Source organism: Callorhinchus milii, unplaced genomic scaffold, assembly GCF_018977255.1.
Source record: "Callorhinchus milii isolate IMCB2004 unplaced genomic scaffold, IMCB_Cmil_1.0 Scaffold224, whole genome shotgun sequence".
Lineage (NCBI taxonomy): Eukaryota > Metazoa > Chordata > Chondrichthyes > Chimaeriformes > Callorhinchidae > Callorhinchus > Callorhinchus milii.
Window position 1 is genome coordinate 24630 of NW_024704965.1, and position 25254 is coordinate 49883.

At 43.5% G+C, this 25254-nt stretch overlaps 4 non-coding genes across 4 annotated transcripts; 1 reads left to right on the forward strand and 3 right to left on the reverse strand.

Annotated features, from left to right (window-relative positions):
* Positions 1-12956: 12956 nt before the first annotated feature.
* On the forward strand, positions 12957-13030 carry trnat-ugu. The gene has a single exon. It is a non-coding gene; the product is annotated as a tRNA-Thr (tRNA).
* Positions 13031-13475: 445 nt separating this feature from the next.
* Positions 13476-13548, reverse strand: trnai-aau. The gene has a single exon. It is a non-coding gene; the product is annotated as a tRNA-Ile (tRNA).
* Positions 13549-16999: 3451 nt separating this feature from the next.
* trnak-cuu lies at positions 17000-17072 on the reverse strand. Its single transcript has one exon. It is a non-coding gene; the product is annotated as a tRNA-Lys (tRNA).
* A 5504-nt stretch (positions 17073-22576) lies between these two features.
* trnai-aau lies at positions 22577-22650 on the reverse strand. Its single transcript has one exon. It is a non-coding gene; the product is annotated as a tRNA-Ile (tRNA).
* Between the last annotated feature and the right edge of the window lie 2604 nt (positions 22651-25254).

Consider the following 25254-nt stretch of genomic DNA (forward strand, 5'->3'; position numbering starts at 1 on the left):
TGCACCCCCAGCCTGATCAGCCTTTTTACTTAGAGGTTGCCGGAGGTCCTACTGCATAAGCAGCTGTTTTGACTCAGCAGTTTGAAGGTCGTACCTCCCGATTGCATAGATATCTCGCATTCTCACTGGTGTGGAGCAACAGTTTGATCTGTGTAAACGTCACCTTTTAGCCGTGTGTTGGGCAGTCACCTCCTCTCAATACATCACTGGACTCCAGAAGATTATTCTTCACTCTCCACATACCCCCGTTCATCTCCTGCAACGACCGGACAATACGCTCGTCTCCTCGCAAGACTCACTAAATGGGCTCTCACTCTGGCTGCTGCTGATTTATCGGTTGTTACTGGTCCGATTACCCTCAGTCCCCAGATGACGTTGTATGACGGTGACACGCATACATGCCCTCTTCCGTGCTTGAACTTCAGTGATACTGGGATCCTCAAGTCCCCGCTGGATGCTTCCCCGGTGCAGTCTGTCGCCATTGTGTACATTGATAGCTCATCCTTTCATGTTGATGGCAAGGCTTTCACTGGTTTTTCCGTTATCCTCCCTGATCGTGACATTGGTTTCCACTGCACACCACATTCTGCTCAATATGCTGAGTTGGCCGCATTCGTTGAAGCAGTACGCCAGACTGCCAAAGTGGCTACCAACATATGGTGCGAGAGCGCTTATGTTGTAAACACTGTGTTACTATTACACTTGTACTCTTCCCGATATTTTTGTACCTCTGCAGGAACGGTTCGCTCTTGATGGAGATGCATGGGTTTCTTCCCCTCTTCCGTCTGCCTCACAGCATCTCAACTTCGCCCTCTTTGACTGATTTGATTAAACTCCAGAATTCCTACCCGCCTTAAATCGAAGCCGTGCAGTGGCACGAGGAGCAACTTGCTGGAATTGATATCCATCCTAAGCCACAATATGATTGGCTGGTGCACACCCATTTGTATGTTCCTCTGGACTCTCTGGCCTCCCCTGTTCTCATGTATTCTAAGCACGATATCTCCACTGTGTGTTTTCCCCCTGATTGTGCTGATGCGATGTTTCAATTACACCACTGACATCCTACTGGTGTTCACTTTGGTCCCTGAAAAAGCATCATTAAGTTGTTGCGCTCTGTCTGGTGGCCTGGTTTGTCTCATGACCTTCGGAAACGATGTAAAAGGTGCCTTGTGTGCCTCCAGCATAATCCCCCTCGATCTACTAATCGAGCGTTATTGCAGAGTGAACCCTCTCCCTCGGATCCTTGGACCAATATTCAGATAGATTTTATTGGCCATTGTCCACAGCTGCCGGTTGTTTCAAATACTGTCTAGTCATTATTAATAAGTTTACAAAATGGATTGAAGCTTTCCCGACTAAAAGTAACACAGCGCTCACTGCTGCAAGCATTTTATTGCGTGAAGTGATCTGCAGTTCGGTAATCCCTGGTATATTGGATAGTGATCAGGGATCACATTTCACGGGTGAAGTTTTTACCAAATTGATGGAATTGCTGGAAATTGATCACAAATTGCATGTGTCAAACCATCCTCAATCCTCCGGGGTAGTAGAATTAAGTAACCGCACATTAAAGGTTTTGTTGGCAAATTTTTTTTGCAGATCGCCCCACGCAATGGATGAAGGGATTGCCACTGTGTCTAATGGCAACTCGCTCCACCCCCCATGCTACTACTGGCATTTCACCCTATCAAGCCATGACAGGTCGTTCAATGAGGCTACCAGTTTGTACAGTAATGATAATAATAATAATAATAATAATAATCCTTGCATTTGATATAGCGCTTTTCACGTCAGGAGGACGTCCCAAGGCGCTTAACAAGCCCTCGAAAAATTAGAGGATAATGTTAAATTGCAGAGAACTGCGGAGGAGACATGGCTGAAAGAGATGCTAAAGATCATACAGGAAACCAACAGGTTTGTGGCTACAAACACTGATAAGGCGAAAGAAAGTATGAAGCAACAATTTGACACTACTGTTAACCATGTGGAGTATGAAATTGGAGATGAAGTCATGGTCCGCGTGTATAGGAAAAGGGAATCTCCTTTTGCCCCGCGATGGATAGGGCCTTTTGAAATTTTCGAAAATGCAAGCCCGGCAGTATATTTAATTGCCATGCCTTTCTCTTCTAAATTGACTAAATAGTACCATGTGAATCAACTCAAAACTGCAAAGAAGGGAAAAGGATAAGCTGATGATTGAATATATGCTACATTTGTATTTTGTAGGCACCAACCGAGTGATTAACGGATCTTCTGTATCAATATGGATCTGGATGGAATTACTGGAGGCCTGGTGCTTGGCGTTGTGATACTACTCATCCAGAACTGCCATGTTTCCCCCCATAATACTTTCTTATTAACAGCTTATAGATATGCACAAAATAACCAGGTTGTGTAACTTTCTATTTTTTTCCTTATTTTATACTATATCCTTTTTNGTAGTTTTGTGGTACCTCATGTTCATTCGGTATCAAGGTGGGGACTGTTAGAATTTACACTTTTTGTATAATGTTAGAATCATAATAGATGTTGCGAACGGGTTAACTTTTAAGTCAAGTGTGTTGTGGGCAGCTGGACTGAAACTCCCTACACGTACACGAGATAACAGACTGTCTCAAGGACAGTGTGTTTGTGTGTTGAGGCACGTACCCCCCATGAGATGTTCACGTGAACCCAGCATGATTTTGGCCAGGTGACCTAATGTCTGCACCATGATTGGATGAATATTGTTATAAGAGTTCCGATAACTTTGTGTACGGGGCCGTCCCGGGTCGCTGAGACAAGGATACGGGATATGGAGCCGTCCCGGGTCGTGGAGACAAGGATACAGAGATGGAAGACTGAGAGCTGGAAACACTAAGACTGAGGATACCAGATGGAAGATTGAAAGCTGTAAGCAATAAGACTGAAAGCATGAAGAAACAAGCTTGTGTGCTGGAAAAACACAGTGTTGAACTCTTGAACTCGAGATATCTATAGAGGTGTTATTCTGTTATAAGATCTGTTGATTGTACCGGCCTTTGTCTGACCCATCGGGATATTGGGGAATAACGAACGAATTATAATAAAACAGTCTGATATCGTGTTAGAGGAATTAGCGTTATGTTCTTGCAGATTTGGCTGATTTTATGTTCTAACACTAGTTTATCTGATTCTTTTTTGCATTTGTTTAATCATTGCTTACCAACAAGTCTGTAATACTGTAAGTCTAGCTCGTTCCTCTGCTTTCTATCATCTTTCGGGCTTGGCAGCCAAATTATGCCCGGTGTCCAATATTGTTCGCAGTATACAAGATAAATTCTGACTAAGACTTCTACAAACCGAGTTAAAAGTGGGGTATCCCAGAATCAGCGGTGATTGGTCAACAGATTTACATGAGTTTGTCGACGATCAGGTCTTGGAATGTGAGGATTTTGCTGGAGAAGGAGCGGACATTTTACAGCTACAAAACAGTTTGTTGGATGAAGGGGGAGCAGTTTGAGTTTCAGAAAAGCAAACAGAAGTTTCTTCCCAATGGCTGGAAACCATGGTTATTGGAGTGGGAATGAGGGCAAAGGCAGTCAGAAACTTGTCTGTCCGACACCAGTCAATATGTACCACCGTAAAACAAGCGGATAATTCCCTGTCTGGGACAGAGGGAGCCTGTGGAATGTCCAGGAATGAAAGGAAGCGGGGAGGCTGCTGGATGATGAGACAATTATGGGAAAAATGCATGACTGAGGACAGGTATGTCTGCATTTTGAGTATGAGATAGCAACTCGCAGCAGGGGCTGCAACCAAACCGCACAAATGGTGTTGAGCAGTGGGGCAATGTCAACACAGAGACATGGAAAAGTAACCAGATGCCAAACTTTTGAGCGAAACAAATAAACATATATCTGGTTGTTCAATGAAAAACAATGATATGTTATACCGGCGCCATGGATTAGATGGCAACTCATCTGTCTCGTAAACAGGAGGTTTCAAAGCCCAGCGGTGCTTTGCTGAATACCCAAACATGAAAAGCCTTGGATCTTCTGCTGTGATTGTCACAGCATGTTTACACAATGCAAAGCTGGTTGTCACTTCATGCTCTTGCCCCTCCGTACGTATCCAATTTGCTAAACCCCCAATTCCACAACTCACTGCAAGCTGCAGCCTTCTTTTCTTCGCGCGTAGAAACGCTCGACCAGAAGTGGACATGAATTCAGCCACTGTGCTCCGTAATTCTTATATTAGGGACATTGCAAGTTTGTTCTGTTTTCTTGTCAACAAGTCTCTGTCTCTGTACTTTCGGGCCGGTTGTTGATTTCGTTCCCAATATTTACCCCGTTTTCTGTGTACTTACGCATGTATTTAGATTATCATGAAGATTAAATTCAGAGAGGATCATAAAAAAGCTTTGCGTTTTCCAAATATTCTAATTGCTAAATGATTTATTGGACAGAACTCTGCCAGAAACTCTGATAATATGTTGGGTGAATACAAATCCAGGACATCCTACATTATGCATTCCCCTGACCAAGACAGAATAAAACTCTTTCTGCATCGTTCGTACAAGCTCCCAGCTCAGTGTTCCAGACACAGTTAAGCCATATCCACACTGCCGGCCTGTTTTACCTGGTCCGGATTAGAGACACAGTAAAGCTTCCTCTGCAGTGAACGCATATGATTCTTGCTTTGGACGTAGCAGCTAAATAAATGCGCAAGTCGTCCAACGGTTACAAAATCGGACGAGCCGCTTTATACGGAGTGTTTTCTGTGCGTCTTTTTACGACTATATTTTACAATTAATAACCTACAATGCCAATATCAATGCATTAAATGGTGTGTTCAAATTGGCTAAAGAGTAACTTTTACCCTGCTGGTATCCTGGAATTATGCAAGATCCCCAGTCTTGTGAGCCGAGTTCGACGACTGGATGGTGCAGCGTTGTTTGTTACAGATGCTCAATGATTTAACTAAGTTTGCTGCTTTGCCAGCCTTTCTGTGCAAATCACGCAGAGACGGCTGATCTCTGTTTTACATTTAGACTGGAGATTCTTTGCCAAAATAATAATTGTTTGTGATAATGTGCAGTTTACTAATATATTGTCCGACATTTTTGTTTAGCTTGGGGATTAACAATCGAATAAAATGGCAGAGACTGCAGGTTCAAATCCCGGATTAGCATTTTTGTCGATTGTTTCTCCACAGTTTTAAAGCAACCGCATTTTCAAAATAATTAGTTAACTTGTGTACATCATTCAGCAGATGCAAACTCAAACAGGGGCAATTTAACTTGATTAGAAAGCACTCTATGTGACAGATTAATCAGTATTTCCCTGGACAATATCAGATTCCTCAGAACTCCGAGGACCGTGTTCTTTCCCACACAAGACACGAGAGCTGATCGTCCTCACACTGTTCCATTGACTCCGCATCCCCAGCTGAGAGAGTTTTGGATCCCCGTCTTATGTCTAAATGGCGTCAGTCAAGATCCACCCGAACACGTCGCCCGATATTGCTCGGGCCACGCACTTGTCTTGTTTCATTTGATTGTTTCTTTTCTCCACGTTATCCAATCCAACATCAGCCGGCGACATTTAGACCATTATGCAACTTAATTCTGCAGAACATCTGACTCTATCTCTTCCTCCCCTTGTCCACGTTCAGTCTAGAGATACCCTTTTCACCGTGTTGTTGTTAATCGTTTCCTTCCCAAAACGCGTCAATTCCTAACCCCACATCAGTGCCCAGTTAGTAATATTATTATTAATAATTACTCTTGCATTCGAAACAGAAACGTATCCCGAATTCGAATCGTTGCAAAACGTTTCATAAAATATATTATAAATTCAGTTGCTATACATTTTGTGGGCGAAGTGCTACAGCCAATTGCGTACAGCAGTGACCCACAAACAGTAGTGGATAGAGCGACCACGTTACTATTACTTATCTTGTTTGAAGGAATATTACACCCGGTAAATTGCTCCAACAAACGACTGACCACCGGGTTCCTCCTTTCTTCTTTGTAAACAGAGGCGAGAGAAGTAAAGGATTATTTTGTTCTTCCGGAAATCGAACCCAAGTTTTCCAGCAGCTGTCGTACTCAGCCTCACAATGTCCTCACCAGCTGCTCCGGGCCCTTCCTGTTCAATATACGGTCACCTGCCACTTCTCACCAGCTCGAAGTCGAGCTCCAGCACTATGAAGCGCTCATCGGCGCTACTGTGCATGTGGAGCGCTGTGCAAATGCAAGTTTTTAATCTTTTTAAGTTGTTTATGAAATTATATTTTTTCTTAAAGTAAATAAAGCACGCACTACAGAAATTTTAATCAAGCAACAGACTAGCGCGACTTATATAACAGTATATTATCGAGAATTATCAAAGTGAGTTTCATCGCTGCCTGTAACTACTCTTTATTTGTCTGTGACCGCAGTTCTGAGAATGTTATCTGTGTGGGTATATTTTCATTTGTTTTTAACCATCTCATTAATTTCAGTGCCCAGCAAAGCCCATGCCATACATTTGATTTCCTTTCCATTTAAAGCAGCAAAGGGACAGAAACTCAGGACGACGACTCAATCCGCGGAAATTGAGGCAACTGTGAGTTTGACTGACCTGATATCAACGACCTCTGTTGACATCTCTTTGCGGCGACGAAGGACCATGTTATTATGTTCATTCAAACGTAGCTGTGCGGCATAAGTCATGTTTCTACGTCAATCGGTTATTGTGTTATTGTCGGACAGATACAAGGAAAGCCATTCCATCTTTATTAGTATGGATGTATGTCTCTAGAAGAGTGTGATTTCGTCTGTCGCTATGTTCAGGCAGAATATCACCCACACCGCATTTTTTGCGGCTTTGTTAAAGAATGTTTTAAATATAGCTCATCAACAACAGGAGAATCTCCAGCAAAAAAAATATGCCAAAGACATCCGCCCATGCAAGTCCTTTCTGGTGACCTATAAGTACTGTCTCTACATCAATCGGTTACTGCTTTCTTGATGGACAGGCACACAGACAAACATTTCGTCTTTAACAGTATAGATAAAACGTCGGAACCCGAAATCAGAGGAACTGAAGTCACTGTTATTTTATGATCTATAGCTTGTTTATTTAATATAGCGAATAATACATATATTTTCACTATTGTTCAATAAACAGGGTTACAATAGCGGGGTTACAATAGATAATATTACGATAATATTCTCAGGTATGGCATGTCAATTTAGGCATAGATAACTAACTGAACTGAACCAACTTAACTGCAGCAATAATTAACACAGCAATTAATTTATGATCCTAATAAGGAGGTCAAATTTGAAGGGATACAGTTCACGACATATATCAGAAGCATATTATTACGGACACATATTTGTACAAATGGCGATTTAATGTGATGGCGATAAACCGTTTCAGAAATACAGTTATAAATATATGGGTGAACAGTGTGTTTTTCTGGTGTGACGTGAGCTCCAGTTTGTCTTCTCACTTTTCATTATTTAAAACATTTACTAATTAATGTGAAAGGATATTTAACTGCATTCTTCAGCTCCTCTCTGAATTTGGTCTGAGTGACCGCATAGATGGCTGTGTTTGTGCAGGAACTCAGCAGCTGAAGCATAATACCTGCTTCTTCAAACTTTGCCAAAGGGTTATAGAGACCTCTCGACCTGTAAGCCTCCTTAACTCTATATTGTATATAGTGTGCAACAGATGTCACCCACAACAATATAAAACTGAGTGATACAGTGAACAGTAAAATGATGGATTTATTCCTGTTCGCCATTTGCGGATCATTGCGATGATCAGCGCTGCTGTTGCAGACCCGCAGTCTGGTTCGGACTCGACTGGCCACAAGAATGTGTCTTACGGTCAGAGCGTTGAGCAGCAAAATCAACACGAATGGGAGCAAAGGGACCAAAATCTGTTCAAACCAATAAAATGCGATCCACGCGGACTGATAGCGAATCTTTACTTTGACAAGGCAACCCCAGGGCAACTGATGAATTCTGCTGTAAGGTTGGAATATAAAATACAAGGGAATATTTTCTAAGCAGAGCAGCGTAATTAAAATTCCTATAACCACAGACGCTGTTTTCTCAGTGCAGTATTTTGGCTTCAGTTTCTGACAACAAATGGCCACAAAGCGATCAAAGGAGAAAGCCACAGTTAGCCACACAGCAGAGTCGACGGCGGCTACAGAAATGACATGAATGAAGCTGCAGACAGGAGTGTAGAACAAAAATGAGGTAAGTAAATAAATATCACCGATTTGTTTCAAGATTACTTCAGAGACAATGACTGACAGATCCGCCGCAGCCATAGCCACGAGGTAGCGGGTGATACATTTGGACAATCCGCATTTTCCTCGGGACAGGATCGCAATCGCCAGTAAATTAACTGTAAGAGAAACACAACGGGTAAGTTAGTTAGAAACTGAGCTGTCAAGTAAAATACTGACGATTTGGTTTATAAAAACATCAGCGAAACAAGAATAAAGTGAAATTAAACGTTCTTATTATTGTTATTGGGAAGAGCCAATGTAGAGGAGCGGAATTGAGCAACATTACATAGATATTTGGGGAGCACGCAATGCTGCACTATGGGGAGAGCTCGAAAAGGTTGGGCAAATGGAATAAGGAAACTTGCCGATCGCTTAGCCTAGCTGGGAATCAACAACATTCTGTCGCTTGCGAAGGGAGTGCTCTAAACCCTGAGCTACAAAAATCCACTAGTAAATACCAGCAGTTATTATACTGACCAGGAATTCCAACTGCTGCAAGAACAGGATAATAAATGACTTGTATTTTCAAAACTTTGGATCTTCGTGGCATTTTTCACAGCAGCGACACCTTTTGCGAAGATAGAGCAGCCGCTTCTGTAACACTGAGTTAATACGGTCACATATTTGTAGCGTTTGAGAAACTCCATGGAGGTTGTGAAATGATGCGATCATCGCATTATTATTAGATGGTGGAACAAACAACTTCAGGCACGTCAGCAATATGTTTCAGGTATCGTTGTGCTGCATTTATATCATTGTGAAACTCAAAATCCATTGTGCAGCAAACCTTTTTAATAAGGACAGTTAGATTCAATAAATTAGATTAGAAAATGCGTTTATTTGTGCCCTCCATATTTAATTATTTTTGTGCATGTGACGGATGTTGCACGATACGTGAGGGATAGCTGCTCTGCTAGGTTGATACATTAGGTCAATATTTGGACACAGAGAGGGTGGAGGACAGGGAACATAAGAGGGTGGCCGAAGGCTCGGTCTAAGAGGAGGGTCTTCAAACGCATCTTGAACCAGATAAGAAGGGAGCGAGGCGAAGGGAATGTGGGATAAAGTTCTATAGGGTGGGAGCAGAAAGGCTGAAAGCGCGACGGCCAATGATGGGGCGGGTCGGGCTGTGGAATGTGGAACAGGCCAGAGTTTGCTGAGCAGTTGGAGCGAACAGGTTGTTGTGGGGTATGTAGGTCAGAGATAAGCAAAGGTAAGGCCGTAGATTTATGTAAGGCCTATGTCCAAACCATTGTCGTTTGTGTTTCCAAGTTCCTGTGTTTAATGGAGATCACAAAATGCTCTCCATTTCGCTCTTCTTGTGACTATCTTACAACCTTGGACAAAAGTCAGAGAGTATCCAATGGTTCATATAGTTTCTCATTGTTCTTTCTTTCAAAATCCCTCATATACTTTGCTCTATGAGGACTATTATCAACTTTCATTTTCCAAATAAAATAGAGCCAACTTTTTCAATATTTCTTCAATACCAAAGATACTCATCCCCCATTTCAATCTTGTACAGCTTCCCTGCAACGCTCGAAACCTTTATGTGTTTCCTGAAAAGTTGCGGCCAAAACTGAAGGCAGAAATCCAGCTGCGCCTGAAGGAATGATTTGCAAATGCCGGAATTGTTTCTTTGGTTTCATACTTTTTGCTCCTTTGTGAATAAGTAAAATAATAATAATATCAGGTTGGAGTTAAAAATCACCCTTCATGCTGGGAGAGTCTCAGAATGCTTGACTCTAAGTTGAGGCGATACTGTGTAAATCAATGTAGGCGCCATTAAAGTCAATGCAAATTTTGTGGATGCGCTGTGCACCCCACGGAGCCCAGACGAAAACGCGTTGTCCTGATCGAATCAACATTACTGCATACCGGTGCCATGACTCTCTCCGCTTTCCGCACCTTAGTAACATTGCCCGGCTACACCATTATTCTCCCCACAGGCCACCGAGACCCTCATCCACACGTTCATCACATCCAGGCTTGACGGCCAAACTGCATGTTTCTGGACCTCCCCATCTCCTCCCTCCACGGGCTGCAGATCATCAAGTACTCCTCCCCAACAACAGGCTCCAAGACCCCACAGCACCAAAATGCCCCTCTGCATATTTTCCACTCTCAACAAGTTCCTTCAACAGTCTCACGATGTTAGTGTTTCACTCTGTTCAAAGCTAACTCTATTGGGGTCTCCGCTGGAGATTTTCAGTGCGTTTTTCAATCCTTGCTTATCTCCCCCATGATTCCGCGTGCACGGATTTTAATCATAAAATTCTTGCATAATAGTCAAGTGTGTCAACACATTTTTTGAATAAAACCGCTACACCGCAACAGATGCTTATCTTCACCTAATAAATTGGTTACTTACTACATTGCTATTACCAAGTTAGTTTAATTGTTTCAAAATAAAGACAGTATGAGAAACATAGACAACATTCTACTAAAATTTGGGCTCGTTCGGGATTTGTGGAGGCCTGTAGATCAGTGGTTAGCAAGCGAGAGACGTGAGTTCAATTCCAGGCAGGGCGAAACCTTGGGCAAGTTTGCTTACTTCACACGCATAATAATAATTCCTCCAAAACAAAAACAATAACAAAAATGGTCATTTTCAATCAACGACAGTTTATGAGACATTGCTGTGCGCAATTGGCTGCCGCGTTCGCCCACAAATATACATTCAATTCACTTTATTGTGTGTTCCGTGAAGCGCTTTGGGACGTCCTCCCGATGTGAAAAGCGCTATATCAAATGCAAGGAATATTATTATTAATATTATTATTGTTGAACTCGGAACCTCTCGCATATTGATTTAGTTGCTTACCCCTAAGCGAGAATCAAACCCCAAGACCAACGAGCCACTTGTGCACCAAGTATCTGACATATCAACAGGAGAAAATGGCATTACAAAACTGAATGGAACTTTGTTGATTTGCTGAACATTTAGTTAAATTCATCGTGATCTTCAAATCGAATCGTCAACAAAAATCTTCAAGCAATACTCGTTAATTGCTGATTCAATGTGTCAGCGAGGCCACGAACTGCAGTTAATCAACTCACATAATAATTGTCAACAGATATTCTCTTTGCCAAATGATAAAGAGACGGTTCATTTTCTAGCGAGTTTAATGGTCAATGCAATACAATAGTATCAGTGCAACTCACTTTACAGGACTGTCAAATTGCCTGAGATTCGACATCCTCCTGCATTAACGTGCAATGTCTCTTTAAATTTTTTTACTTGAAGCCAAAGTTGATCAAATTCAACACCAAGTGCATCATTTACCTAATATTTATTTCCATTTCTTACGGGGCGGCTTCTAGGAGCGTTTCTCGAGGTTTGATTAAGGGTTGAATCCGAGGCTGAATCCGAACGAAAAAGTCATTACTCCGTGACCTGCCCAGTTGTCCACTGATGGAACTCACTTGACTAAACCTATGAAAAATATTGCTCTAGGTGAGCGTCGAACTCACAACCTCGGGATTTCTCGAGGAAGTACTGTCATGTAAGTTCCGCACGCTAACCTGTTGCGCCACTAGAGCTGCTTTAATATACACTTTAGTTGATCATTTCTGTTTTGTTTTAAAAAATGGCAACAATAAATTCCAATTATGTAGAGTGCTTCATTTGAGGAAAGTACGAGTTTCCATTTCTTGGACACGACAATTCTGTTCGTTTTGAAGAATGTACCACAGCTCAGACCCTACATTCCGTCCTCCGTAATACCGATCCCCAGATCAGATCCGAAACACATGCAGTCCAGTTGTGTGTGACGGCGTCTCGAATTTTATTGTGTGATTGTGGTTGGTTCCGTGGGCGAAAGAAATCATCAGCAGAAGCTTTGCTGCCATTTTTATTTTCAGTAACGATAATGAATTTCATATCCAGTGACATAGATTTAGTTTTTGCTTGTGAAGAAGAAAACAATAACAATTTGCATTGACATAGCTTCCCTCACGTAGGACAGCGTCCATGAAGACAGATAAAACCAAATACACAGCAGCCCTTTCGAGTACAGTGACGACAGTAGTTTAAAAAGTATGATTTCTTGGAGTTATAATGTTTCAGTATTGATTGAACAATTCACTTCTGTGTGAAATAATACAAGTGTGAAAAATGCCGAAATGACGTTGGCAACAGATTCTCTGCTTTTAATAGAATCAAGTTTTTTTTTCTCTCCCTGACTTCCAAGTGAACTTGAATTGCATTGGAAATTGATCCGAATCTTGATAACCAAACCAACATGGATCAAGGGAAGACAGTGAATCGATTCATGTCATGCAATTCCTTCTACCTGCATTTTAGATTCCACTGTTTATATCTTCTGTGACTGGTCATACTCACTTTCACAAAACAAAGGTCAAAATTACAGGGCGCTAGCAAAGCAACCAATTAATTGATAATCAAAAACTATTGTCGCTCTGAATTTCTGAGTGTCCAGTGAAAGATCCGATATGTTATCGCGAGTCTGGATTAGCCTTTTTGGATTATAATGTTGCAATTGATTTAAGAATTGAATTCACATTCAAAGAAACATTCGCTCTCAAATTACACCGTCAAATCACTCTAAAGAAACCGTTGGAATCTTTTTCAGCCTCTTTGCCAAAGGGAAAATAATACTTATTATTGTTATTATTGATAACTTTTACATGACATTTTGTTTCCCTGAAGAAAAAATGACAGCTCAGTTATCTACGGCGCTGTGGCTTAGTCGGTGAAAGCACCTGTCTTGTAAACAGGAGATCCTGGGTTCAAATCCCAGCGGTGCCTCTTCTGTCTGAATTTTTAGAAGGAACAATGTCTACAATTCCGGAAAGTGATTTCGGCAGTTTCTTAATCTCGAAGGAGTTTTGCTCTTGCAATTGTTAACGTTGGAAGGCAGCTTTCATTCCACTGCAGTTTGCAAGTTTGCTGGATTGGGTGAGTTAACAACGAGAAGTTAAAGCGAGGCCACGGCTGTCTAGTCAGGTCGACATTTGTGCTGTTGGTGGAATATTGTTGTGCGAAAATTTATTGTCCAATTCGCGCACAAAATACATTCACGGCACATTTCAATTATCCTGTAAGGCGCTCGGACGTTCTTCGTGGAGGCTCTACGGTTAATTATTTGTGTAACTTGTGAGCACGCTGTACGTTTACTCCTCTCAGTGAGGATGAAGACTTACAATTGATGAAAATTATTTATTCGCCATAAATGACAAAATATACAAAAAATTGCCGAAACCCGGAATTGAACCAGGGACCTTTAGATCATTAGTCTAACGCTTTCCCAACTGTGCTATTTCGGCTGTCAGTTATTATTCTATTGTAGTGTTCAGGGTACCTTCTGATTAGATGACCATAAACCGAGACTGGAAGGGGGAATCAAAGAATTAGCGAGAATGGTCATCCCACTGACACATATTTGTCGACGATCAGATCTTGGAATGTGAGGAATTTATTGTAGAGGTGCGGCATTTTGCAGGGACAAATAGTTTGCTTGATGAAGGTGATAGCGGTGGAGTGAAAAATGGACAATGGGACGTTTCTTCCCAGTTGTTGCAACGCGTGGGTCTTGGAGCGGAAATGGGAGTCAAGGCGGTCAGGATGGCAGCTGTAGGACAACTGTCAGGGCGTGTCACCATGAACCTGGTGGATAATTCATACGATGGCACAGAGAGTGAGACGTTGGGACGGTCCAGGAGTGAAAGGAGGCGGGGACGCACTAAGTGAGGAGACCATTGTTGACAGGGACAGGAATGTGTGCATTTGGGGTATGAGGTAACCATGCGGATCAGTGGATGCAACCGAGTTGAGCAGTGGGAAAGGGTTAACCCAGACACATGGAGAAGAATCCAGTCGACAATTCTGAAAATGTTTCCTCAGTCCCTCTGCTTTGCCGCTTCCATTTTCAAATCACGCCTGAAAAATCTTCCTTTTGATCTTGCTAACGGTCAGCTCCCCTGCTCCCTCTCCACTCTTTGGTGGTCAGACTCCACCACTGCCAAGCACACTGGAGTGCTAACCCGCGTGATGTGTGCGAAATAGATGCAGCTTGCTTTTTTTATAAATCAAGCTGCAGATTTTGTGTACCTGATATATAATCCACCACTTCAAATCATGAAACATATCCATCATTTGGTATTGTGGTTTGCGACGCTCCTGGCAAAAATGGAAACTGATATTGGGGATAATAGATGTTTGGCCTGTTTCCCTGTCAAGAAGTCTCTATCTCTGTTACAAGAGACCGATTATCGCTTTCATTCCCAATGGTTACCCAGGCTTCTGTGTGGATTCCAATGCGTTTTAGATTCCCTTCAGTTGCGTGACACGGTTTGACACGTCCACGTGAGCTATTATCATACACAACTGTTGTTCCTGTCGCTTAGAACTGGAAGGTCCCCATTTATTCATACACAAATGCATAAATAAATGAAGGAGGCATTTCGCTGTATTTAGCTCTGAGATGCAACCCACCACCAGTGGGATTCTGATGACAAAATCTTGACCGTAACAGATAGACAAAATGTCGTCAGGCGAGGGAAGAACCTGGTCAACAAAATTTTAGTTACGTCTCTACATTCATTGACAGGAGATTTATGCTGATACTTTAGATCACTTTGCAGTGTACGAGCTGCTGTTGGGAGGTAGTTCAATTTTGGAATCATTAGCCTCATAACAATAGGTCTATGTTTCAAATTCAGACCTCCAATTTTGTTGGGAATAATTTGCAAAGAAAAGCTTTTGTCAAAATGGTCAAAGATTGATATGATAAATTTATGACTCGAGAAGCCAGTTTCCTACAGGTTCTCAAATGACATAAATAACTGCATCTAATAAACCAGTCCTGCAGCCACAAGGTGGGGCTAAACACCGACGGTGAAGGTACCAGTGCAACGCACCCGGAATATTTGTGTTATTAGTGACGACCTCTAGCTATTTGGTCATACAGCAAGACATATGTCAGAGACAACACGAATGACTTGATTTACAATGTGGTACCTATATAAGAACAAATCTCTCTAGACTTGTTGTTCACAATGACGCAAATCACTCAATAGCCGCAATCGTTCAGCAGCAGAATCATAAAGGACAGATATTCTGCATTAAGAGTCCGAGTGCCTCAGTGGTTAGAGCTACCAGGCTTTTAATCTCAGGGTCATGACACAATGTTTCGACTAGTTTTATTTTACAGTTAATCGTTTCATTTAGATTGACTGTTCACGGAGAACGTTTGATTCATTAACAAATTTGAGCAATGACGTTCAGTCTGGAAGAGATAGTCACGTTTGTCTCGCACGTCCCAGATTCAAAGTGTCCACTAAACCCAATTATCGCCAGTTTTTTTCACCAAATTGTTGCTGTCGATCGCATTGTTGATTAATGAAGAGGGCTAATCTTAAATCCCAAAAAGGTTTCAATAAATAAGCATATGTCTGAATACAATGTAATTATCTCAACAACAAAAGCTGAAATTCTGTCTGTTATCTCTTCTGGTTTGCAATCAGAAAGAGACTTGGAAGCACCTCCTTTTGCGAAGTCACTGCACACATCTACGCTCTGTACAAAATTCAAAACTGCGGATTATGTGGGGATGTAGCTCAGAGGTAGAGCGCATGCTTCGCATGTATGAGGTCCCGGGTTCAATCCCCGGCGTCTCCACGTGCGGTGTGAGAAACTTATGCTGTAATGTCGCTTTTGGAAATTTTAGAGACCACTTATAATTTCACACTGATATTGTGTTCCTCCACAGAACAACATGATCCAAAGCACAGTAGATTTTGGATCAAAACAAGTTTAATTCCACTGCAAATATTCTCGAAGGGAAAATGTTATCCTTTGTTGAAGAATGCACTGGATGGCAAAGTTCACGTATTACGTAAGTCAGGGAAACTGCCATTAGTGAAAGTAATAGTTTCCGTGAATCGAATTGGACCGTTGAGGTTAAAGCACCGAATCCTCAACACCACAACATCAATGAACATATCTGTAAAGATATGTTTTTACAGAACGTCCCAAGGCGCTGGACAGTTGGGTAAGGAACCGAGCAGGGGGGAAATGGTCAGTGTGAGGAGAGGGAAGGGAGGGAGCGACGAGGAGTTAGAGAGTCGAGGGAGGAGCTGAAGGCACGGTAAAAGAGAAGGTCTTGAGAATGGCCTTGAAGGAGGAAAGGCAGGAAGCAAGGCGAAGGCACTTGGGGATTGAGTTCCAGAGCCGAGGGGCTGAGAGGCTGAAGGCCCGGCCACCGAAGGTAGGGCGGTTGGGGTGGGGAATTTGGAGCTGACCGGAGCCAATGACACGGAGGGTAGGGTCAGGCAGGTAGGGGGATATTAGTTCGGAAAAGTAGGAGGGAGCAAGGCCCCGAATGACCTTGTAGGTGACGATTAGGATCTTGAATTCGATCCTCTAGGTTTAGTTCGGTGGGACATCGAATACTTCATTGGTGGACATTTGTACAAATACATATCGATGTCTGTAACGTAAATTTTCTGAATTTGATGCAGAAGCGTTTATTCCACCACATACACATATTTTTCAAGATGTCATAAAAGGTTTGCCTTAATTATAAGCGTGAATGTGTGGCGACAATGGCTTGCACTGTTCTTCATTCCTTTTAATAATAGTAGTCGATGCATTTGATCCAGTGCCTTATCACGTAACTTTAAGCGTGATTGTATATCGACATGTGTACGACTGCTGCTTTGTTTCCGAGCAACACTAAAGAAAGAACGTATTCGAAACTTTACTTTTAAAATGTGACGCCCAACGTGGGGCTCGAACCCACGACCCTGAGATTAAGAGTCTCATGCTCTACCGACTGAGCTAGCCGGGCCCTTATATTGCCTGTTGTTCAGATTGTGTTGTAGAAAACTCATTCAACAGTCTGATTTCTCTATGTGCAAGAATTCGTAACCAATTGAGCAGGATACAAGCTTTCCTTCTTTCCAGGGATATTTTTGTTTTAAACTTGCAAGAATCAGAAACGAAACCACACCTCGGCTTTATTCATACGACCAATTTGTATTCATCAGCAAACAGAATAATTTTATCTGTCTGCCAAAACTCTTGATTCCGTGGTAAATAACAATTTTGTTCTGAGCGATTGTCTGTATAACTATCATGAATGTTTGCTCCACCTTGTGGAGCCTCCTTACCTTGTTCGACAACCATATATTCTTTAAAGCCCACATATCGGTTCTGACCCGACCAGTTTCCCCCTCTTCCAAAACACTGATAACTCCACTTCAACCAATCCGCAAAGGTGTACGGGAGTGGTGTTTCCTTTTCTTCGAAATTCTACACTGTTTCTACACCTGTTCTTCCGAAATTTGGATTTCAAGACAAATTACTTCTCAGAGGAGATTAATCTTTTGAGGTTCAACGGAATTGTAAAGCTAATCTAACCTTGTAAGTGAACAAACGGTCATTTACAGCACCACATTCTCAGGTTATTGACTCAAGGAGAGAAAAAATTGGCTGCTGGTTAATGATTGGAAAATTGAATCAATTGTTACCTTGTGCACACTGCTCTTTCTATTCAGGAAACGCAGCTGACTTGGACATTGTACATTTGATAGCATTGCAAAAGATCCTGTATATTTGATAGCAGTGTGAATCAAGCCGATGGATCGAAGAGACTGGAACGTAAACCTTGCGCCTTCGACAGCTGGGCCACAATGTCCCATGTCCGCACGTGTCAAAAAAATATATTGTACCACCATCTCTCAGGTTGAATGTTCATCCTGCAAGACGGAGGCCCGGGTCGCATCTCGGACCATCGTTTGACATTTGTGGAGTAAAAAAGCGCCGAATTCAGCAACTTTATCAATAATTTCAAGCCTTTTTAAGGCGATATTCAAAAAACCTCACTGTAGAAATGTTTTTATTCAATGTCTGCTGCATGGCTTTTCAAACAAACGGTCAGAAATTTAAATTGTTTTGGGGATCAGGTTTCCATGGTTTGACAATTTGGTAACGCACCAACGTCTTGTTTCATGGCTCCATGGGCCTGATATTTATGATGTTTGGCTCTTCCTATTTCTGCAACTTTCGAAATCATTTCCTTTTATGTGAACTTCCAGGAATACATTAATTCAGCTGCTAAATTCAAATCCAGCATTTTCAGGATTTTTGTCAAACATCCGAAGGTTGGTGTAGAAGCATTTGATTTCTACTCATTTCTCAACGCTGATCAACTCAAAGAAGCTTCTATTAGCGTAGAGGTTATGAAGTTTACCTCAGACGTGATAAGTCACATGTTCGAAACCTGGCAAAAACATTTATTTAACTTTTATTTCTGAAATTCATTCTAAAATATTGAAGCAGACTCACCACTTTTTCAATTAAAGTGGTTTGGACACGTAAAAAATACAGTTACCATGAAACGAAATTATATTTTGTAACTGCAGCAACCTATAAAGATTTCAGGTAACAAATTAAACATGATATTTTCCTGCTGCTGAAATGAATTACGTTGTTGCTGCAGCTTTGAAGCATATAATGCGACAAGAAAAAGTAAAGAGTTGGTTCCGGTTTGATCTCAAGTTGTCGAAGAACTGCAGAACAGAGTCCAATAAGCTGAAAGCAGTAATATTATGAAACAATTCATTGAGCTCAACCATTACGATTGTTAAGATAAAATATCAGGTTATAGCGTGGAGTCCTGCAGCTCAGTGGTTAGAGCACTCGTTTTGCAAGCGAGAGACATGAGTTCAGTTCCCGGCAGAGCAAAACCTTGGACAAGTTTCCTTACTCCACACGCTTAATAATAAGCCCTCCAAAACCAAAAACAATAATAAATTGGTCATTCTCAACCTACGACTGTTTGTGGGACATTGCTGTGCACATTTGGCTGCCGCGTTCGCCAACAAATAGACAGTCAACACACTTTACAGTGTGTTCTGCGAATCCTTTGGGTCGTCCTCCCGCCGTGAAAAGCGCTATGTCAAATGCAAGGTTTATTATTATGATTCGGGTGGCAATCACAGTCAGATGTCGACATTTTATTTTGTCATTCAACAGCAACAACTTCCATTTCACTCTAGAAAATGCAGAGCGGAAGCGATAGACCTGAAACTGGTCAGGTTTCAGGTGATGGGGCGACTGGACTTGATTCTAGGAGAAGTGAGCGATCACAACAACACAACAAAAAGATTTCATTTATAGAGCGCCTTGCACGTCAGGAGGACGTCCCAAGGCGCTGGAGAGTTGGGTCAAGACCCGAGCAGGCGTGAAGTGGTCAGGTTAAGGGAGGGAAGGGAGGGAGTGAGGAGTGGGTAGCGAGTCAAGAGGGGAGCTGAAGGCACGGTCAAAGAGAAACGACTTGAGATCGGCCTTCAAGGAGGAAAGGGAGGAAGCGGAGGAAGATACTGGGGGATGGAGCTCCAGAGCCTAGCGGCTGAGAGGCCCCCGATGTTAGGGAGGATAGCGCGGGGGATGTGGAGCAGATCGGAGCAAAAGGAACGGAGTGTACGGGCAGGTAAAAGGGGGATAGGAGGGCGGAGATTTTGTAGGGAGCAATGCAGAGAATGGCCATGTAGGTGAGGATGAGGATCTTGAATTCGGTCATCTGGGGGACGGGGTGCCATTGGAGGCGAGCGAGGGCGAGGGTGGGAGTGATGTGGTCGCGAAGCCTAGTGCGGGACAGTACACGAGCTGCAGAGTTCTGAATGACCTGCAGCTTGTGGAGGGAGGTGGCGGGAAGGCCGGCGAGGAGAGAGTTCCCATAGTCCAGCCTTGAGGTGACAAAGGCGTGAACCAGGGTTTCAGCAGCGTGAGGGGTGAGGTAATGCCGTAGTCTGGCGATGTTCCGGAGGTGATGGAAGGCGGTGCCAGTTGTGGTGCGGATGTGAGGGAGAAAGGACAGCTCAGGGTCGAACAAAACGCCGAGGTTCCTGACTGGCTTTGAGAGGTGGAGAGTGCAGCCTTGGATGCTGATGGTGTCAGCGCCTGAGGTGCGGAGGCGCTGACGTGAGCCAATCAGGAGGGCCTCGGTTTTTCGCACGTTGAGCTGAAGAAAGTTGTCTCTCGTCCAGGACTCGATGTCGGACAGGCAGGCTGTCAGGACATCGGTGGTCGTGGAGTTGAGAGTAGAGGAGGAAAGGTAGAGTTGGGTGTCATCCGCATACATGTGGAAGTTAACTCCATGTCTGCGGATGATGTCACCGAGGGGGAGCATATAGAGGGTGAAGAGGAGGGGACCGAGGACAGAGCCCTGAGGGACACCACATGAGACAGTACGGGGGGTGGAGGAGAAGCCATTCGTTGAGACAAAGTGAAGACGGTGAGAAAGGTACGACCTAAACCATTCAAGGACAGTGCCTTGAAGGTTGAGGTGGGAGGACAAGCGGTGGAGTAGGATAGCGTGGTCGACCGTATCGAATGCTGCCGATAGGTCGAGGAGGACGAGGAGGCAGAGGGAGCCCTGGTCACAGATGGTCAGGATATCATTGGTGACCTTGACCAGGGCAGTTTCTGTGCTATGGGCAGCACGGAAACCTGACTGAAGGGGTTCAAAAAGAGAATGGGTGGAAAGGAAAGAGCGCAGTTGGGAGGCGACAACTCTTTCCAAGACCTTGGAGAGAAAGGGGAGGTTGGAGATGGGCCGGTAGCTTGATAGCTGCGACGCATCAAGGGAGGGTTTTTTCAGGGTGGGCGTGATGATGGCAGTTTTTAATGGAATGGGGACAGAGCCAGAGGAGAGGGACAGGTTGATGATGTCAGTGATATGTGGGGCAAGAAAGTGGAGCTGGGAGATAAGGAGTGGAGTGGGGATGGGGTCAAGGGAGCAGGTGGTTGGTTTTAGGGATAGGATGAGTTTCGTGACAGAGGGTGGGGAAACGGGTACAAAAGTGAGTAGGGGAGGATGGGTCGCAGTCGGAGTTTGGGAGTGAGGTGGTGGGGGGTTGGCGGATGTTGGAGGGGAAGTGACCGCGGAGCGAATTCCCTTGATCTTGGATTCAAGGAAATCCAGCATCTCCTCGCAGTGAAGGTTGGAGGAGATGACCTGCGCGGGGTGGCGGGGGGGAAGGAGGAGTCGGGTTGTGGTGGAAAACAGTAGCCTGGGGTTGTTCTTCGCCTCCAGGATTATCCTGGAGTAGAAGGACGACTTGGCCGAGGCTAAAGTGGAGCGCTAAATTTTGAGGAGGTCCAGCCAGATTTGTCGGTGGACCGTTAGTCCAGATTTGACACAGGTGCGTTCAGCAGCCCGCACCTCGCTTTTCAGTGAGCGGGAGATGTGCGGTGTACCAGGGGGAAGAGCGGGAGTAGGAGACAGTGCGGGAAGTGATGGGGGCAAGAGTATCGAGTGTGGAGGAGAGCGTATTGTGGAGGAGGGAGAGAGGAGAAGAGGGGTCGGTGAGGGTTGAAGGCCAGAGGGAGGGGTGCTCAGAGGACTCCAAGGCATCGGTTAGTGTTTGTTGGGGTAATTTCTTCCAAGGGCGGTCGAAGATGGTGGTGGGTCTGGTGGAGGTGGGGAGGGGGGTGGAGGTGGTGAAGGAGATGAAGTAGTGGTCACAGATGGCCTTGTCGGTTATAGTGACATCCGAGACACTGAGGCCCCGGGTGATCACCAAATCGATTGGGTGGCCGTGACTGTGAGTGGGGCAGTTTATGTGTAAGGAGAGGTTGAGTGAGGAGAGCAGGGAAGAGAAGTCTGTGGAGATGGAGCAGGAGGGGGTGAAGTGTAGGTTAAAGTCGCCCAGGATGATGAGGCGATCACAATGATGATTGTTTACCACAGATTATTGTAAAGTTGTTTAATTGTATGACATTCGCTGACTGATGTTGAAACGAGTTGAACTTTACATCAATATCAAATTGTTTACGAATTGTCCAGTGAATACATTTTGCTACATTGTTCAGTTTGATCCGCTATTCCATTTTTTATTATTATTGTTACGATAACAACGATCATGGTGGCGAAAATAATAATATATCCATTTTCCAATGTACACCAGCAATAAAACCAGGAACCTTGAGAGGGAAGATCAGTATTAGTATTAGAAGAATAGTAAATAAGAACAGGTTCGTAGTCGTTTGACGAATCGGTTTTCTGGGGCATAATACCTTCAATCAATAATAACAATAATAAAAGAAATAATAGTAATGAATTGGTGACGTTGATCCACAAGTGTTTGTGGGCTGCTAGGACTACTACCTGCAGCTTTTCGGCCACAAAACATCCAATAAATTCACTTTACTGTATGTTTTGTGAAGCACCTTGAGAGGTTTTGAAGACGTGATAAGGCGCTTTAACAATCGCCAGGTTAAATATTATTATTATTGATGGCAGCAGCGCTGCAGCTAAAGTAACATAATGGGCTGTAATTAAAATTATGGCCCGTACGGGGATTGAACCCGCGACCTTGGCGTTATTAGCACCACGCTCTAACCAACTGAGCTAACCGGCCTGACTTGCTGAGTGAGTCACAGGAAGCTCTGATTATTGATATACCTTATGCCAACTTGGGACTGACATATTGTGGTGCACTTTCTGCACAACAGACAGAAACGTTATTCAATTATTCAATCAATCTGCTGCTTGCAACATAACTTTGTGGCAGAGGTGTAATCTCCCGGACACTCACTTGCTCAGGAGAAACTATATACTCAGCAGTTCAGTTGAACTGTGGCAACAAATCAAATTTTAACTATACTGATGTGTTCTGAAACCAATTCCGGATATTATATGAGCGTATTGCTCTGATTTGTGTCTTTAATAAAGGAAAGGATTATCGGGTGGCTGTTGGGGGTGGGGGAGTTGCGGAGTGCAGTGAGAGAGTGGGAGAGAGCGAAAGGAACAACACTCTGTTTATTGGGTGCTTTGCAGCTGCGATAACTCGACACAAACCAGTGTTTGCGATGTGCGAGACAAATTTTCTTGCTCACATCCATTTCCTCATAGGTAAATTTTCTCCCTCAGCAACACAAACAAAAGGACATTGAAAATGTTTTGCTGGTCAGGTCAACACTGAGCAAGTTACTTGCTGCCGGTTTGAATAATACTCCTACCATCGCGCTCTCTGTCGGACAAAACCCTTCGAGCTCTGAGTCGCATTAAAGTGAGGCTGAGAGATCAATATGTCAACGCACATTACAGCAATGCCGTGAATACTGGACTGGTTATTTTTACTGTTGTGGTATGAGTGTCCATTTTACTATAATAATAAATATTGTTGATAATCCTCGCGTCTGTTACGGCGCCCTACCACATAATCGACATAACTTTAATGCTCTCTACAAAGATTTTCCTGTCAAGTAGGTTTTTGCTAAAAGTAGCTGTACAAATGTAATATTGTTGTTGTTAAAAACGGAGCAAAGTTTATCAAAAATTTATACAATCGATAAATACTTCTAAATAGAAACGCACCACTTCACAAGAACAATTAAATATAACAAAAATCACTGTAACAATTGAACAATGATCCCAATTTTATTCCAATACGGATAACAAAAATGCCAACTATATTCATCCAATAACCGTAATTATTATGATAATAAAAAAGTATCAAGATAATGAAATCATGATCGTATATTTATAAAAATAATAAAAGTAATAAGAAACTAACAACATTTCCGAACAATCCCCCACCAAAATCGCTAACGCACTTCTTCCCTCTCCCTCACATTCTCACTCACTATGTCCCGCACGAAACTCCGCTCCCCGATACTCATCCTCCTACGCAAGTCACTGCTCTCCTCTGCAACCCTAACCTCTCTGACTTCCTCTCTCCTCAAAACAACACCCTGAGTCCTGTACGCCACCCTCGGCGGCAGTGCTTTCAGCCACTGTAACCCGAGGCTATGGAACTCCCTTTCTCACTCCCTTCGTCTGGCTCCCTCCCATCCCAGTTCAGGACTCTGCTTAAGAACTTTCTTTTCGACCGCGCCTCTGGTCACCTACCCTCTCTCCTGTCACTTCACATAGTGACCTCGGACTCCTGCCACACAGAGTCCCCCGACTTTTGCACATAGTGACACGGACTCCTGCAGCACAGTAACCCCGGCGCCTGCCACAGTGAACCCCACTTCTTTCACTTAGTGGCGCCCGACTCTTCTCACATAGTGACCCCCGGCTCCTTTTGCATTGTGATCCCCGGCTCCTCACAGATTGTCCCCCGGCTCCTGCCTCATAGTGACCCCGGCTCCTGCCACATAGTGACCCCGGCTCCTGCCATATAGTGATCGCGGCTCCAGCCATTGCATGCAGTGACCTGCGGCTGGTGGAGTGTAAGAGGAGAGAGATCCATTGAGAGAGAGAATGAGCGAGGAGAGAAAGAGAGAGAGAGAGAGAGAACGTGTATATGAGAGTGCAAGTGGTGTGAGAGTGAGATCGAGATTAATTTCACAGAAAGAGGGGAGAGAGAATGACATGACTATCAAAGGAGAAAGGACAGACAATGATTTTGACAGAGTGTATGCATGCGTTTGTGAGAGAGAAAGCGAAAGAGTGAAATAGAGGCACTGGGATGTCCGCAAGGATCGGGACTGCATCAAAAACTCACAACCCGTGATAAGGAATTAGGGAATCGGAGGATAACGGGCGAGTGGTCAACTCCTTGATGTTGAGGTGATGGCAGAAACCAAACTGCTGGACAATGATTACAGTCATCTGGATGTTGATTAACATGAAACGATGTGTAGCGGCGACGTAGCTTAGGGGTTAAAGCGCCTGTACGTAATACAGGAGATCCTGGGATGCCAGCGGTGCCTTCTTGAATTCCCGAATATCATACGTGTTGTTTATTGCTGCCATGTTTGTCACAGCATGATGTACATTGCGATTCTAGTGATTACAAATAAAACTACAGGTTTACTGCGTCTTGGAAATAGTTCACCCATTGCTGTCAATTCATGAAAAATCATTGATTTAATATGTTAGCTGCTGGTACAAATTGATACTGGTAAAGGAGACATGACAATTGTCATTAGTGTCCTGTCGACTAATCTATCAGTCTTTGCAGTAAATTTCGCCGGTTGCTAGTTTAACTACCATTTGTTATTCAGACTCCGGT